General features: G+C 43.7%; 4 pseudogenes; all 4 read right to left on the bottom strand.

The window, feature by feature from the left end:
• Nucleotides 1-13: 13 nt before the first annotated feature.
• LOC127677237 (pre-mRNA-splicing factor CWC22 homolog) lies at nt 14-2953 on the bottom strand (annotated as a pseudogene).
• Nucleotides 2954-5084: 2131 nt separating this feature from the next.
• LOC127678238 (pre-mRNA-splicing factor CWC22 homolog) lies at nt 5085-7914 on the bottom strand (annotated as a pseudogene).
• Nucleotides 7915-10048: 2134 nt separating this feature from the next.
• Nucleotides 10049-12881, bottom strand: LOC127678236 (pre-mRNA-splicing factor CWC22 homolog; annotated as a pseudogene).
• A 2128-nt stretch (nt 12882-15009) lies between these two features.
• On the bottom strand, nt 15010-17824 carry LOC127678246 (pre-mRNA-splicing factor CWC22 homolog; annotated as a pseudogene).

Consider the following 17824-nt stretch of genomic DNA (forward strand, 5'->3'; position numbering starts at 1 on the left):
ATTATAAAACATGTCAAAAGGAAAGCTCCTTAAAATTTACAAACAGGTACTTTATTGAAGAGTTCTCTATACAATCCATCAATGTAAAAAAGACATGGGATTGCATGTAAGGCATGCATGTGCAGTTGTCATTAGAATCATTTTTATTTTGAGATTCTCCTCGCTTGCGGTGCTGACATCTCTTTGAACCTCTGGAATGTCCATGGTATCTGGAGGTTTGTCCCAGCATCTCTCACCAGCGTTCTGACACCTGTCCTCATCTCCTTTGTGACCACAATGCTTTCGACTGCTCTCCCCTGAGGTAGTGCAGTGATCCTTCTTCTGACTTTAACTCTGTCCCGAGTTCAGGTTCTTTGCTTCTCATGTTCTGAGAAAGAATCTCTTCCCTCTTGTGGCTTCTTCTTTGGCTCCCCATGCCCGTCTCTGCAGGAGCCTTGTTCTCAGCCATTGCCAACTCTGCTGTATCTATTCTCGTGGCTTCTGTCCTCCATGCGCATTGCTGGGGTATCTTGCCGGGGGATTCTGTGTCTCGTGAGATCTGAGCTCTGTGTCTTTCAGACCTTGCTGTCTCAGTCCTCCTTTCCTGGTGCCTTTGGTCCTCCCTGCCTCCTTCTAACCTCCTGCTCCGTGCCTGGTGGCCCCTGGCTAACTTATCTACTTCTTTGCCTCTGGCCTTCCCTGTCTCTTCTTTCTTGTACCTTTAGCTGGAGCAGAGCTCTGACTGCTGGGGTCATGGGGAATCACTTTCTTCAATGGAGAACTCTGAGCTGCAGCTCTCGCTACTGTCAGAATCTGAGTCAGAGGAATCTGATGGTGAGGAGGAAGACTCTGAAGATGAGGATCTCAGGACTGATTTGTTTGTTTGTTTGTTTGTTTGTTTCATTTTTTTTTGTTTTTGTTTTTGTTTTGATTTGTTTTTTGCTCAGTTTCTGGTTCCTGGGTTACAATAAATGACCTTGGGCTTGTTTTTCACATGTTTTCGAAGCTCATCAGTCAAACCTCCCAGGCCTATGGATGTGAAGAAGTTAATGGCAAACTGGCTATTGCGTGGGTCGTCTCGGGGTAACAGTCCTTCAAGGAATGGCTCAAGAGTTTCATCCTTTAACCTTGCATTCAGCTTAGGAAGGCCCATGTATTCACACAGTTCCTGGAAGAAGATCTTGACAAAAATCCTACTAGACGATGTCGTGGTCTCCTCACTCAGCTTTATACATTCCAGAACACTCCAGGGAAGTGAATCTGTGTATAATAGGTGAGCAAACATCTTAGCAACATTCCTCAATCTGTTCATCTCTAAGCGATGGATGGTGTGGTACTGTTCCTTGAAAAGACTTTCAAATGATTCCATGTATTTCCTTTTCAGTGTACAAAACCGTCCAGCCAACAAGCCAAAAAATTTTTCATACGTCCTTTGTTGGGCACAGCAATCAAGTACCATGTTGCAGAGTTCTTTTGTTTGGCTCTCAGCACACTCCATCTTCAGCAACTTGTGTGCACATTCTTCAAAATCTAAACTTGACTGAATGGCAAGATAGATTGTCCGGCGAAATGAGACTAGGTTGATTTCAGTTTGGTCATGAATAGTTACTTTTCGCCCTCCTTCCTCTTCTTCTCCTTCTTCTTCTTCCCCTCCCTCCTCCTCCTCCCCTTCCTCCTCTTCCTCCTCCTCCTCCTCCTCAGCTTCACTCGTTCCAGCTTCTTGGTCTGTGTTTGAATCACTGTCGCCTTCATCAAGGATTTCTTTTTTAATAGCCTTGTACTTCTCTTCATTCTCCATAAAATGAGGATCCATCTTGAAAACATTAAGAACATCTTCTGGACTGTAGTCATCCTCCAGGGGGAGCATATGTGTCAACTGATCGTCCTCTTCCACTAAATCGAGTCCTTCCAGAATAACAGGGTGGCCCTCGAATCCATCCTTCCGTACAGCAAACATCACTTCAATCATGTACTGAACCCTTTTGTCCATCTCAGACTCGTGTAGAATGGTTCGCAGGCATTCAAAGATTGCATTGATCCCCCTTGGTGACACTTGGGTTAATTTGAGACCACACTCCTTGAGGCAGCCGATAGCCACTTCAACACTGTCATCCGTTGGTCTCTCTAGGAGCAAAGTGAGCATCTCCAGGCCCAGAACCTCATGAGCCACATTTTGGTTAATAAGATGTGCCACAAACTTTGAAGCAGTCAGGCAGAGTTGCTTATCATTCCTTCGATAGCCTTTCCGGAAGTTAAGAATTAGTCTCTTGAGCGTCAGTTCTCCAATCTGTGGGAATTTTGAGTTGATTATTGCCACCAGCGCTGCATAGACGTGAGTGAAGATTGGAGAAGCCCTCTGTGCTTGCAGAACAGATCTGCACAGCAATCCTCTCCCTCTGACTATGTTCTCTTGAAGGAGCGCTTGGACAATGATACTTACATTGGAGATGTTGACCTTGTTGAGGAGACCATTGATTGATTTCTTCAGAGCCTCCCAACTCATCCTCTGATATGCTAAGCTGCTTTTATCTGTAATCTGTTCCTGCATCCTCCTGAGCTTTGCGGGACGAATATATGCTCCCCCGGGGTGGGTGAGCAGCGGGTCCAGCTCATCCCTCTTCGTTTTCTTCGCTGGAGGTTCTTCCTGAGTAGAATACTGGGTCACTCCTCGGCCTGGGCTTCTTCTTTCAGGAGATGGGGATTTCCGGGACCGTTTCCGATGACCTGCATCTCTCTCTCTTTCTCTGCGTTTTTCTAGGTCCGGACTTGGTGATTCCGTGCTGTCATCATAAGGGCATCCGGTTCTAGAACGCTCATAGTCGGCCTGGCTGTGATCAGAGTAGTCTCTAGCCCGGGGAGCACATTCTCGGTCTGCATATCTGTCTTCTGGGGTGGAGCTCCGGTTGTAGGAATTGTGCCCCTCCCTTCCGGCGCCACCAGAGGACTGTTTCCCGTGTGCCGTGCTAGTTTGCATCTTCTGCTGTCAGCTGATCCAATAAACCAGATGGCTCAGGTTCATTCAAGTGACAAGTACTCAGTGGTCTGAGTTACAGAACCAATCCCAGTAACCGACTTGTGTATTAGTTAGGTCTCTAGAGAGGCAGAACTTGTGGATCCTCCCTAAAGAGTAAGGGAATTTGTTCTGATGACTTACAGTCTGTAGTCCAAGTCCACAACAACGGTCAGCTGTGAATGGGAAGTCGCAGTATCTAGTAGTTGCTGCGTCTCAGCTGGTCTTCTCTCAGAGTAGATTGCAACATGTGTGCTGGCAGGCGAAGAAGAGTGACTCTTCCTTCTTCCTGGGAGGGTCCTTATGTAGTCCTGCAGCAGAAGGGTGTGGCCAGATTAAAGGTGTGTACCACCAGGCCTGGATCTGGGGCTTGTTTTGTCCCAGGCTGACCTCGAACTCAGAGGTGTCCTTGCCTTCTTCTCGTGGGATTCAAGTCATGCACTCCCTTGCCTGGGCCTACGTTTTCCATAGTCACTCTCTCAATTTTATCTACACATAGAGAAGTATGTGTTTCTCAGCATTACTAAGTAGCTAACACTCGGTTCGTTTTATTTTTGTAGCTTTTACCTCTTTCTTCCTACTTCATTTTCCTATCATTCATATACATTTTTTTTACTCAGGAGAGCGGCCTAAAAATTTAAAACCGACCTAATCATATATTTAACCTGGATGAATCCTGGGATTTAGTTTTCAACTCCTATGAGACTTTGACCTAAGATAATGATTGAAAATTGAAGCCATTACTCGATGTACTCTTAAGTTATTGGTATTGCCCTGACACTGGAGAGGGGAGAAAACCCTCTGAAAAGTCGATTCATCCTCAAAACAATTAAGTACACAGAAACTGTGCTTCACAAAAATCACGTTCAATCTCAATTCTTGTATACAGTAAGTGATAAGTATCCATGTTGCAAATTCTACCATAGAGTAAATTGATGTAATTGAGCCAGATAAAATATTGCACAAATACTTCAAGTTTACCAACATTTACATAATATTTTTCATATCTTTAAATTTGTGAAAAAGGCAATCAGTTTGCCACAAACAAACATTACTTTTCAAATAAAAGACAGAAAGAAAGAAAAGGAGAGACAGAAAGAAACAAAGAAAGAAACAAAGAAACAAAGAAAGAAAAGAAATGAAAAGAAAAGGAGTGTGTCACTACATTTAAAATAAATTTTAGCTGGGCAGTGGTGGCTTACACCTGTAATCCCAGCACACTGGGAGGCAGAGACAGGTGAATTTCTGAGTTCGAGGCCAGCCACGTCTACAGAGTGAGTTTCCAGGACAGCCAGGGCTATGCAGAGATATCCTGTCTCAAAAAAACCAAATTAAAAAAAAAAAACAACAAAATTTATGTAGCTCTCCCTAAAGGAAAGATACTGTGACAGACCCTGGATTTTTAAATAATCTTTGGACTATAAAAAGAATTATTTCTCCTGGGTACTAGGACACATTGTGATAACTCTATCACTGTGTTGATTGAGCAAACCTGGACTTCGAAACACAAAGAACATTTCCTGTTCACCTTTTCATGTCGATTCATACAAGTCTTTCTACAGCAGTTGTAATTGATTTAAGGATTCTTATGGTTGATTCATAGGAAGAATCTTATATCTGTAATTTCGGGAGGATGTATACAATGTTGTATTATTCCTATTTAAAGGTTCATTCAAACAGAAGCTATAGATCCTAACAGTCTAGCCAGGACTACTTTTATCCTGGTGTTTTTCTTCTAGCCACAGGATTATATCTTTTATGAACATAGGAATTAAAATATTTAATAATGTTAAAACGGTAGTGGGGTTTTTTTTGAGTTTTTAATTGGTTTTGTCTGTTGTTTCGCTTTTGTGGTTGTTTTAACAACATTTGTTCCTTTTATTCACAAGACATAAGACTTAGCCCTCTTTTGATTCTATTTACTTTATGATTTTACACAAAGAATTTTATCAATTATAAAACATGTCAAAAGGAAAGCTCCTTAAAATTTACAAACAGGTACTTTATTGAAGAGTTCTCTATACAATCCATCAATGTAAAAAAGACATGGGATTGCATGTAAGGCATGCATGTGCAGTTGTCATTAGAATCATTTTTATTTTGTTTGAGATTCTCCTCTCTTGCGGTGCTGACATCTCTTTGAACCTCTGGAATGTCCATGGTATCTGGAGGTTTGTCCCAGCATCTCTCGCCAGCGTTCTGACACCTGTCCTCATCTCCTTTGTGACCACAATGCTTTCGACTGCTCTCCCCTGAGGTGGTGCAGTGATCCTTCTTCTGACTTTAACTCTGTCCTGAGTTCAGGTTCTTTGCTTCTCATGTTCCGAGAAAGAATCTCTTCCCTCTTGTGGCTTCTTCTTTGGCTCCCCATGCCCGTCTCTGCAGGAGCCTTGTTCTCAGCCATTGCCAACTCTGCTGTATCTATTCTCGTGGCTTCTGTCCTCCATGCGCATTGCTGGGGTATCTTGCCGGGGGATTCTGTGTCTCGTGAGATCTGAGCTCTGTGTCTTTCAGACCTTGCTGTCTCAGTCCTCCTTTCCTGGTGCCTTTGGTCCTCCCTGCCTCCTTCTAACCTCCTGCTCCGTGCCTGGTGGCCCCTGGCTAACTTATCTACTTCTTTGCCTCTGGCCTTCCCTGTCTCTTCTTTCTTGTACCTTTAGCTGGAGCAGAGCTCTGACTGCTGGGGTCATGGGGAATCACTTTCTTCAATGGAGAACTCTGAGCTGCAGCTCTCGCTACTGTCAGAATCTGAGTCAGAGGAATCTGATGGTGAGGAGGAAGACTCTGAAGATGAGGATCTCAGGACTGATTTTTTTGTTTGTTTGTTTGTTTGTTTCATTTTTTTGTTTTTGTTTTTGTTTTGATTTGTTTTTTGCTCAGTTTCTGGTTCCTGGGTTACAATAAATGACCTTGGGCTTGTTTTTCAGATGTTTTCGAAGCTCATCAGTCAAACCTCCCAGGCCTATGGATGTGAAGAAGTTAATGGCAAACCGGCTATTGCGTGGGTCGTCTCGGGGTAACAGTCCTTCAAGGAATGGCTCAAGAGTTTCATCCTTTAACCTTGCATTCAGCTTAGGAAGGCCCATGTATTCACACAGTTCCTGGAAGAAGATCTTGACAAAAATCCTACTAGACGATGTCGTGGTCTCCTCACTCAGCTTTATACATTCCAGAACACTCCAGGGAAGTGAATCTGTGTATAATAGGTGAGCAAACATCTTAGCAACATTCCTCAATCTGTTCATCTCTAAGCGATGGATGGTGTGGTACTGTTCCTTGAAAAGACTTTCAAATGATTCCATGTATTTCCTTTTCAGTGTACAAAACTGTCCAGCCAACAAGCCAAAAAATTTTTCATACGTCCTTTGTTGGGCACAGCAATCAAGTACCATGTTGCAGAGTTCTTTTGTTTGGCTCTCAGCACACTCCATCTTCAGCAACTTGTGTGCACATTCTTCAAAATCTAAACTTGACTGAATGGCAAGATAGATTGTCCGGCGAAATGAGACTAGGTTGATTTCAGTTTGGTCATGAATAGTTACTTTTCGCCCTCCTTCCTCTTCTTCTCCTTCTTCTTCTTCCCCTCCCTCCTCCTCCTCCCCTTCCTCCTCCTCCTCCTCCTCCTCCTCCTCCTCCTCCTCCTCCTCCTCAGCTTCACTCGTTCCAGCTTCTTGGTCTGTGTTTGAATCACTGTCGCCTTCATCAAGGATTTCTTTTTTAATAGCCTTGTACTTCTCTTCATTCTCCATAAAATGAGGATCCATCTTGAAAACATTAAGAACATCTTCTGGACTGTAGTCATCCTCCAGGGGGAGCATATGTGTCAACTGATCGTCCTCTTCCACTAAATCGAGTCCTTCCAGAATAACAGGGTGGCCCTCGAATCCATCCTTCCGTACAGCAAACATCACTTCAATCATGTACTGAACCCTTTTGTCCATCTCAGACTCGTGTAGAATGGTTCGCAGGCATTCAAAGATTGCATTGATCCCCCTTGGTGACACTTGGGTTAATTTGAGACCACACTCCTTGAGGCAGCCGATAGCCACTTCAACACTGTCATCCGTTGGTCTCTCTAGGAGCAAAGTGAGCATCTCCAGGCCCAGAACCTCATGAGCCACATTTTGGTTAATAAGATGTGCCACAAACTTTGAAGCAGTCAGGCAGAGTTGCTTATCATTCCTTCGATAGCCTTTCCGGAAGTTAAGAATTAGTCTCTTGAGCGTCAGTTCTCCAATCTGTGGGAATTTTGAGTTGATTATTGCCACCAGCGCTGCATAGACGTGAGTGAAGATTGGAGAAGCCCTCTGTGCTTGCAGAACAGATCTGCACAGCAATCCTCTCCCTCTGACTATGTTCTCTTGAAGGAGCGCTTGGACAATGATACTTACATTGGAGATGTTGACCTTGTTGAGGAGACCATTGATTGATTTCTTCAGAGCCTCCCAACTCATCCTCTGATATGCTAAGATGCTTTTATCTGTAATCTGTTCCTGCATCCTCCTGAGCTTTGCGGGAGGAATATATGCTCCCCTGGGGTGGGTGAGCAGCGGGTCCAGCTCATCCCTCTTCGTTTTCTTCGCTGGAGGTTCTTCCTGAGTAGAATACTGGGTCACTCCTCGGCCTGGGCTTCTTCTTTCAGGAGATGGGGATTTCTGGGACCGTTTCCGATGACCTGCATCTCTCTCTCTTTCTCTGCGTTTTTCTAGGTCCGGACTTGGTGATTCCGTGCTGTCATCATAAGGGCATCCGGTTCTAGAACGCTCATAGTCGGCCTGGCTGTGATCAGAGTAGTCTCTAGCCCGGGGAGCACATTCTCGGTCTGCATATCTGTCTTCTGGGGTGGAGCTCCGGTTGTAGGAATTGTGCCCCTCCCTTCCGGCGCCACCAGAGGACTGTTTCCTGTGTGCTGTGCTAGTTTGCATCTTCTGCTGTCAGCTGATCCAATAAACCAGATGGCTCAGGTTCATTCAAGTGACAAGTACTCAGTGGTCTGAGTTACAGAACCAATCCCAGTAACCGACTTGTGTATTAGTTAGGTCTCTAGAGAGGCAGAACTTGTGGATCCTCACTATAGAGTAAGGGAATTTGTTATGATGACTTACAGTCTGTAGTCCAAGTCCACAACAACGGTCGGCTGTGAATGGGAAGTCGCAGTATCTAGTAGTTGCTCAGTCTCAGCTGGTCTTCTGTCAGAGTAGATTGCAACATGTGTGCTGGCAGGCGAAGAAGAGTGACTCTTCCTTCTTCCTGGGAGGGTCCTTATGTAGTCCTGCAGCAGAAGGGCGTGGCCAGATTAAAGGTGTGTACCACCAGGCCTGGATCTGGGGCTTGTTTTGTCCCAGGCTGACCTCGAACTCAGAGGTGTCCTTGCCTTCTTCTCGTGGGATTCAAGTCATGCACTCCCTTGCCTGGGCCTACGTTTTCCATAGTCACTCTCTCAATTTTATCTACACATAGAGAAGTATGTGTTTCTCAGCATTACTAAGTAGCTAACACTCGGTTCGTTTTATTTTTGTAGCTTTTACCTCTTTCTTCCTACTTCATTTTCCTATCATTCATATACATTTTTTTTACTCAGGAGAGCGGCCTAAAAATTTAAAACCGACCTAATCATATATTTAACCTGGATGAATCCTGGGATTTAGTTTTCAACTCCTATGAGACTTTGACCTAAGATAATGATTGAAAATTGAAGCCATTACTCGATGTACTCTTAAGTTATTGGTATTGCCCTGACACTGGAGAGGGGAGAAAACCCTCTGAAAAGTCGATTCATCCTCAAAACAATTAAGTACACAGAAACTGTGCTTTACAAAAATCACGTTCAATCTCAATTCTTGTATACAGTAAGTGATAAGTATCCATGTTGCAAATTCTACCATAGAGTAAATTGATGTAATTGAGCCAGATAAAATATTGCACAAATACTTCAAGTTTACCAACATTTACATAATATTTTTCATATCTTTAAATTTGTGAAAAAGGCAATCAGTTTGCCACAAACAAACATTAATTTTCAAATAAAAGACAGAAAGAAAGAAAAGGAGAGACAGAAAGAAACAAAGAAAGAAACAAAGAAACAAAGAAAGAAATGAAATGAAAAGAAAAGGAGTGTGTCACTACATTTAAAATAAATTTTAGCTGGGCAGTGGTGGCTTACACCTGTAATCCCAGCACACTGGGAGGCAGAGACAGGTGAATTTCTGAGTTCGAGGCCAGCCACGTCTACAGAGTGAGTTTCCAGGACAGCCAGGGCTATGCAGAGATATCCTGTCTCAAAAAAACCAAATTAAAAAAAAAAAAAAACAACAAAATTTATGTAGCTCTCCCTAAAGGAAAGATACTGTGACAGACCCTGGATTTTTAAATAATCTTTGGACTATAAAAAGAATTATTTCTCCTGGGTACTAGGACACATTGTGATAACTCTATCACTGTGTTGATTGAGCAAACCTGGACTTCGAAACACAAAGAACATTTCCTGTTCACCTTTTCATGTCGATTCATACAAGTCTTTCTACAGCAGTTGTAATTGATTTAAGGATTCTTATGGTTGATTCATAGGAAGAATCTTATATCTGTAATTTCGGGAGGATGTATACAATGTTGTATTATTCCTATTTAAAGGTTCATTCAAACAGAAGCTATAGATCCTAACAGTCTAGCCAGGACTACTTTTATCCTGGTGTTTTTCTTCTAGCCACAGGATTATATCTTTTATGAACATAGGAATTAAAATATTTAATAATGTTAAAACGGTAGTGGGGTTTTTTTTGAGTTTTTAATTGGTTTTGTCTGTTGTTTCGCTTTTGTGGTTGTTTTAACAACATTTGTTCCTTTTATTCACAAGACATAAGACTTAGCCCTCTTTTGATTCTATTTACTTTATGATTTTACACAAAGAATTTTATCAATTATAAAACATGTCAAAAGGAAAGCTCCTTAAAATTTACAAACAGGTACTTTATTGAAGAGTTCTCTATACAATCCATCAATGTAAAAAAGACATGGGATTGCATGTAAGGCATGCATGTGCAGTTGTCATTAGAATCATTTTTATTTTGTTTGAGATTCTCCTCTCTTGCGGTGCTGACATCTCTTTGAACCTCTGGAATGTCCATGGTATCTGGAGGTTTGTCCCAGCATCTCTCGCCAGCGTTCTGACACCTGTCCTCATCTCCTTTGTGACCACAATGCTTTCGACTGCTCTCCCCTGAGGTGGTGCAGTGATCCTTCTTCTGACTTTAACTCTGTCCTGAGTTCAGGTTCTTTGCTTCTCATGTTCCGAGAAAGAATCTCTTCCCTCTTGTGGCTTCTTCTTTGGCTCCCCATGCCCGTCTCTGCAGGAGCCTTGTTCTCAGCCATTGCCAACTCTGCTGTATCTATTCTCGTGGCTTCTGTCCTCCATGCGCATTGCTGGGGTATCTTGCCGGGGGATTCTGTGTCTCGTGAGATCTGAGCTCTGTGTCTTTCAGACCTTGCTGTCTCAGTCCTCCTTTCCTGGTGCCTTTGGTCCTCCCTGCCTCCTTCTAACCTCCTGCTCCGTGCCTGGTGGCCCCTGGCTAACTTATCTACTTCTTTGCCTCTGGCCTTCCCTGTCTCTTCTTTCTTGTACCTTTAGCTGGAGCAGAGCTCTGACTGCTGGGGTCATGGGGAATCACTTTCTTCAATGGAGAACTCTGAGCTGCAGCTCTCGCTACTGTCAGAATCTGAGTCAGAGGAATCTGATGGTGAGGAGGAAGACTCTGAAGATGAGGATCTCAGGACTGATTTTTTTGTTTGTTTGTTTGTTTGTTTCATTTTTTTGTTTTTGTTTTTGTTTTGATTTGTTTTTTGCTCAGTTTCTGGTTCCTGGGTTACAATAAATGACCTTGGGCTTGTTTTTCAGATGTTTTCGAAGCTCATCAGTCAAACCTCCCAGGCCTATGGATGTGAAGAAGTTAATGGCAAACCGGCTATTGCGTGGGTCGTCTCGGGGTAACAGTCCTTCAAGGAATGGCTCAAGAGTTTCATCCTTTAACCTTGCATTCAGCTTAGGAAGGCCCATGTATTCACACAGTTCCTGGAAGAAGATCTTGACAAAAATCCTACTAGACGATGTCGTGGTCTCCTCACTCAGCTTTATACATTCCAGAACACTCCAGGGAAGTGAATCTGTGTATAATAGGTGAGCAAACATCTTAGCAACATTCCTCAATCTGTTCATCTCTAAGCGATGGATGGTGTGGTACTGTTCCTTGAAAAGACTTTCAAATGATTCCATGTATTTCCTTTTCAGTGTACAAAACTGTCCAGCCAACAAGCCAAAAAATTTTTCATACGTCCTTTGTTGGGCACAGCAATCAAGTACCATGTTGCAGAGTTCTTTTGTTTGGCTCTCAGCACACTCCATCTTCAGCAACTTGTGTGCACATTCTTCAAAATCTAAACTTGACTGAATGGCAAGATAGATTGTCCGGCGAAATGAGACTAGGTTGATTTCAGTTTGGTCATGAATAGTTACTTTTCGCCCTCCTTCCTCTTCTTCTCCTTCTTCTTCTTCCCCTCCCTCCTCCTCCTCCCCTTCCTCCTCCTCCTCCTCCTCCTCCTCCTCCTCCTCCTCCTCCTCCTCCTCAGCTTCACTCGTTCCAGCTTCTTGGTCTGTGTTTGAATCACTGTCGCCTTCATCAAGGATTTCTTTTTTAATAGCCTTGTACTTCTCTTCATTCTCCATAAAATGAGGATCCATCTTGAAAACATTAAGAACATCTTCTGGACTGTAGTCATCCTCCAGGGGGAGCATATGTGTCAACTGATCGTCCTCTTCCACTAAATCGAGTCCTTCCAGAATAACAGGGTGGCCCTCGAATCCATCCTTCCGTACAGCAAACATCACTTCAATCATGTACTGAACCCTTTTGTCCATCTCAGACTCGTGTAGAATGGTTCGCAGGCATTCAAAGATTGCATTGATCCCCCTTGGTGACACTTGGGTTAATTTGAGACCACACTCCTTGAGGCAGCCGATAGCCACTTCAACACTGTCATCCGTTGGTCTCTCTAGGAGCAAAGTGAGCATCTCCAGGCCCAGAACCTCATGAGCCACATTTTGGTTAATAAGATGTGCCACAAACTTTGAAGCAGTCAGGCAGAGTTGCTTATCATTCCTTCGATAGCCTTTCCGGAAGTTAAGAATTAGTCTCTTGAGCGTCAGTTCTCCAATCTGTGGGAATTTTGAGTTGATTATTGCCACCAGCGCTGCATAGACGTGAGTGAAGATTGGAGAAGCCCTCTGTGCTTGCAGAACAGATCTGCACAGCAATCCTCTCCCTCTGACTATGTTCTCTTGAAGGAGCGCTTGGACAATGATACTTACATTGGAGATGTTGACCTTGTTGAGGAGACCATTGATTGATTTCTTCAGAGCCTCCCAACTCATCCTCTGATATGCTAAGCTGCTTTTATCTGTAATCTGTTCCTGCATCCTCCTGAGCTTTGCGGGAGGAATATATGCTCCCCCGGGGTGGGTGAGCAGCGGGTCCAGCTCATCCCTCTTCGTTTTCTTCGCTGGAGGTTCTTCCTGAGTAGAATACTGGGTCACTCCTCGGCCTGGGCTTCTTCTTTCAGGAGATGGGGATTTCCGGGACCGTTTCCGATGACCTGCATCTCTCTCTCTTTCTCTGCGTTTTTCTAGGTCCGGACTTGGTGATTCCGTGCTGTCATCATAAGGGCATCCGGTTCTAGAACGCTCATAGTCGGCCTGGCTGTGATCAGAGTAGTCTCTAGCCCGGGGAGCACATTCTCGGTCTGCATATCTGTCTTCTGGGGTGGAGCTCCGGTTGTAGGAATTGTGCCCCTCCCTTCCGGCGCCACCAGAGGACTGTTTCCCGTGTGCCGTGCTAGTTTGCATCTTCTGCTGTCAGCTGATCCAATAAACCAGATGGCTCAGGTTCATTCAAGTGACAAGTACTCAGTGGTCTGAGTTACAGAACCAATCCCAGTAACCGACTTGTGTATTAGTTAGGTCTCTAGAGAGGCAGAACTTGTGGATCCTCACTATAGAGTAAGGGAATTTGTTATGATGACTTACAGTCTGTAGTCCAAGTCCACAACAACGGTCAGCTGTGAATGGGAAGTCGCAGTATCTAGTAGTTGCTCAGTCTCAGCTGGTCTTCTGTCAGAGTAGATTGCAACATGTGTGCTGGCAGGCGAAGAAGAGTGACTCTTCCTTCTTCCTGGGAGGGTCCTTATGTAGTCCTGCAGCAGAAGGGCGTGGCCAGATTAAAGGTGTGTACCACCAGGCCTGGATCTGGGGCTTGTTTTGTCCCAGGCTGACCTCGAACTCAGAGGTGTCCTTGCCTTCTTCTCGTGGGATTCAAGTCATGCACTCCCTTGCCTGGGCCTACGTTTTCCATAGTCACTCTCTCAATTTTATCTACACATAGAGAAGTATGTGTTTCTCAGCATTACTAAGTAGCTAACACTCGGTTCGTTTTATTTTTGTAGCTTTTACCTCTTTCTTCCTACTTCATTTTCCTATCATTCATATACATTTTTTTTACTCAGGAGAGCGGCCTAAAAATTTAAAACCGACCTAATCATATATTTAACCTGGATGAATCCTGGGATTTAGTTTTCAACTCCTATGAGACTTTGACCTAAGATAATGATTGAAAATTGAAGCCATTACTCGATGTACTCTTAAGTTATTGGTATTGCCCTGACACTGGAGAGGGGAGAAAACCCTCTGAAAAGTCGATTCATCCTCAAAACAATTAAGTACACAGAAACTGTGCTTTACAAAAATCACGTTCAATCTCAATTCTTGTATACAGTAAGTGATAAGTATCCATGTTGCAAATTCTACCATAGAGTAAATTGATGTAATTGAGCCAGATAAAATATTGCACAAATACTTCAAGTTTACCAACATTTACATAATATTTTTCATATCTTTAAATTTGTGAAAAAGGCAATCAGTTTGCCACAAACAAACATTAATTTTCAAATAAAAGACAGAAAGAAAGAAAAGGAGAGACAGAAAGAAAGAAACAAAGAAACAAAGAAACAAAGAAAGAAAAGAAATGAAAAGAAAAGGAGTGTGTCACTACATTTAAAATAAATTTTAGCTGGGCAGTGGTGGCTCACACCTGTAATCCCAGCACACTGGGAGGCAGAGACAGGTGAATTTCTGAGTTCGAGGCCAGCCTCGTCTACAGAGTGAGTTTCCAGGACAGCCAGGGCTATGCAGAGAAATCCTGTCTCAAAAAAACCAAATTAAAAAAAAAAAACCAACAAAATTTATGTAGCTCTCCCTAAAGGAAAGATACTGTGACAGACCCTGGATTTTTAAATAATCTCTGGACTATAAAAAGAATTATTTCTCCTGGGTACTAGGACACATTGTGATAACTCTATCACTGTGTTGATTGAGCAAACCTGGGCTTCGAAACACAAAGAAGCATTTCCTGTTCACCTTTTCATGTCGATTCATACAAGTCTTTCTACAGCAGTTGTAATTGATTTAAGGATTCTTATGGTTGATTCATAGGAAGAATCTTATATCTGTAATTTCGGGAGGATGTATACAATGTTGTATTATTCCTATTTAAAGGTTCATTCAAACAGAAGCTATAGATCCTAACAGTCTAGCCAGGACTACTTTTATCCTGGTGTTTTTCTTCTAGCCACAGGATTATATCTTTTATGAACATAGGAATTAAAATATTTAAAAATGTTAAAACGGTAGTGGGGGTTTTTTTGAGTTTTTAATTGGTTTTGTCTGTTGTTTCGATTTTGTGGTTGTTTTAACAACATTTGTTCCTTTTATTCACAAGACATAAGACTTAGCCCTCTTTTGATTCTATCTACGTTATGATTTTACACAAAGAACCTTTATCAATTATAAAACATGTCAAAAGGAAAGCTCCTTAAAATTTACAAACAGGCACTTTATTGAAGAGTTCTCTATACAATCCATCAATGTAAAAAAGACATGGGATTGCATGTAAGGCATGCATGTGCAGTTGTCATTAGAATCATTTATATTTTGTTGGAGATTCTCCTCTCTTGCGGTGCTGACATCTCTTTGAGCCTCTGGAATGTCCATGGTATCTGGAGGTTTGTCCCAGCATCTCTCGGCAGCGTTCTGACACCTGTCCTCATCTCCTTTGTGACCACAATGCTTTCGACTGCTCTCCCCTGAGGTGGTGCAGTGATCCTTCTTCTGACTTTAACTCTGTCCCGAGTTCAGGTTCTTTGCTTCTCATGTTCCGAGAAAGAATCTCTTCCCTCTTGTGGCTTCTTCTTTGGCTCCCCATGCCCGTCTCTGCAGGAGCCTTGTTCTCAGCCATTGCCAACTCTGCTGTATCTATTCTCGTGGCTTCTGTCCTCCATGCGCATTGCTGGGGTATCTTGCCGGGGGATTCTGTGTCTCGTGAGATCTGAGCTCTGTGTCTTTCAGACCTTGCTGTCTCAGTCCTCCTTTCCTGGTGCCTTTGGTCCTCCCTGCCTCCTTCTAACCTCCTGCTCCGTGCCTGGTGGCCCCTGGCTAACTTATCTACTTCTTTGCCTCTGGCCTTCCCTGTCTCTTCTTTCTTGTACCTTTAGCTGGAGCAGAGCTCTGACTGCTGGGGTCATGGGGAATCACTTTCTTCAATGGAGAACTCTGAGCTGCAGCTCTCGCTACTGTCAGAATCTGAGTCAGAGGAATCTGATGGTGAGGAGGAAGACTCTGAAGATGAGGATCTCAGGACTGATTTGTTTGTTTGTTTGTTTGTTTCATTTTTTTTGTTTTTGTTTTTGTTTTGATTTGTTTTTTGCTCAGTTTCTGGTTCCTGGGTTACAATAAATGACCTTGGGCTTGTTTTTCAGATGTTTTCGAAGCTCATCAGTCAAACCTCCCAGGCCTATGGATGTGAAGAAGTTAATGGCAAACCGGCTATTGCGTGGGTCGTCTCGGGGTAACAGTCCTTCAAGGAATGGCTCAAGAGTTTCATCCTTTAACCTTGCATTCAGCTTAGGAAGGCCCATGTATTCACACAGTTCCTGGAAGAAGATCTTGACAAAAATCCTACTAGACGATGTCGTGGTCTCCTCACTCAGCTTTATACATTCCAGAACACTCCAGGGAAGTGAATCTGTGTATAATAGGTGAGCAAACATCTTAGCAACATTCCTCAATCTGTTCATCTCTAAGCGATGGATGGTGTGGTACTGTTCCTTGAAAAGACTTTCAAATGATTCCATGTATTTCCTTTTCAGTGTACAAAACCGTCCACCCAACAAGCCAAAAAATTTTTCATACGTCCTTTGTTGGGCACAGCAATCAAGTACCATGTTGCAGAGTTCTTTTGTTTGGCTCTCAGCACACTCCATCTTCAGCAACTTGTGTGCACATTCTTCAAAATCTAAACTTGACTGGATGGCAAGATAGATTGTCCGGCGAAATGAGACTAGGTTGATTTCAGTTTTGTCATGAATAGTTACTTTTCGCCCTCCTTCCTCTTCTTCTCCTTCTTCTTCTTCCCCTCCCTCCTCCTCCTCCCCTTCCTCCTCCTCCTCCTCCTCCTCCTCCTCAGCTTCACTCGTTCCAGCTTCTTGGTCTGTGTTTGAATCACTGTCGCCTTCATCAAGGATTTCTTTTTTAATAGCCTTGTACTTCTCTTCATTCTCCATAAAATGAGGATCCATCTTGAAAACATTAAGAACATCTTCTGGACTGTAGTCATCCTCCAGGGGGAGCATATGTGTCAACTGATCGTCCTCTTCCACTAAATCTAGTCCTTCCAGAATAACAGGGTGGCCCTCGAATCCATCCTTCCGTACAGCAAACATCACTTCAATCATGTACTGAACCCTTTTGTCCATCTCAGACTCGTGTAGAATGGTTCGCAGGCATTCAAAGATTGCATTGATCCCCCTTGGTGACACTTGGGTTAATTTGAGACCACACTCCTTGAGGCAGCCGATAGCCACTTCAACACTGTCATCCGTTGGTCTCTCTAGGAGCAAAGTGAGCATCTCCAGGCCCAGAACCTCATGAGCCACATTTTGGTTAATAAGATGTGCCACAAACTTTGAAGCAGTCAGGCAGAGTTGCTTATCATTCCTTCGATAGCCTTTCCGGAAGTTAAGAATTAGTCTCTTGAGCGTCAGTTCTCCAATCTGTGGGAATTTTGAGTTGATTATTGCCACCAGCGCTGCATAGACGTGAGTGAAGATTGGAGAAGCCCTCTGTGCTTGCAGAACAGATCTGCACAGCAATCCTCTCCCTCTGACTATGTTCTCTTGAAGGAGCGCTTGGACAATGATACTTACATTGGAGATGTTGACCTTGTTGAGGAGACCGTTGATTGATTTCTTCAGAGCCTCCCAACTCATCCTCTGATATGCTAAGCTGCTTTTATCTGTAATCTGTTCCTGCATCCTCCTGAGCTTTGCGGGAGGAATATATGCTCCCCCGGGGTGGGTGAGCAGTGGGTCCAGCTCATCCCTCTTCGTTTTCTTCGCTGGAGGTTCTTCCTGAGTAGAATACTGGGTCACTCCTCGGCCTGGGCTTCTTCTTTCAGGAGATGGGGATTTCCGGGACCGTTTCCGATGACCTGCATCTCCCTCTCTTTCTCTGCGTTTTTCTAGGTCCGGACTTGGTGATTCCGTGCTGTCATCATAAGGGCATCCGGTTCTAGAACGCTCATAGTCGGCCTGGCTGTGATCAGAGTAGTCTCTAGCCCGGGGAGCACATTCTCGGTCTGCATATCTGTCTTCTGGGGTGGAGCTCCGGTTGTAGGAATTGTGCCCCTCCCTTCCGGCGCCACCAGAGGACTGTTTCCTGTGTGCCGTGCTAGTTTGCAT

Source organism: Apodemus sylvaticus, chromosome 2 (genome assembly GCF_947179515.1).
Source record: "Apodemus sylvaticus chromosome 2, mApoSyl1.1, whole genome shotgun sequence".
NCBI classification, from domain to species: Eukaryota; Metazoa; Chordata; class Mammalia; order Rodentia; family Muridae; genus Apodemus; species Apodemus sylvaticus.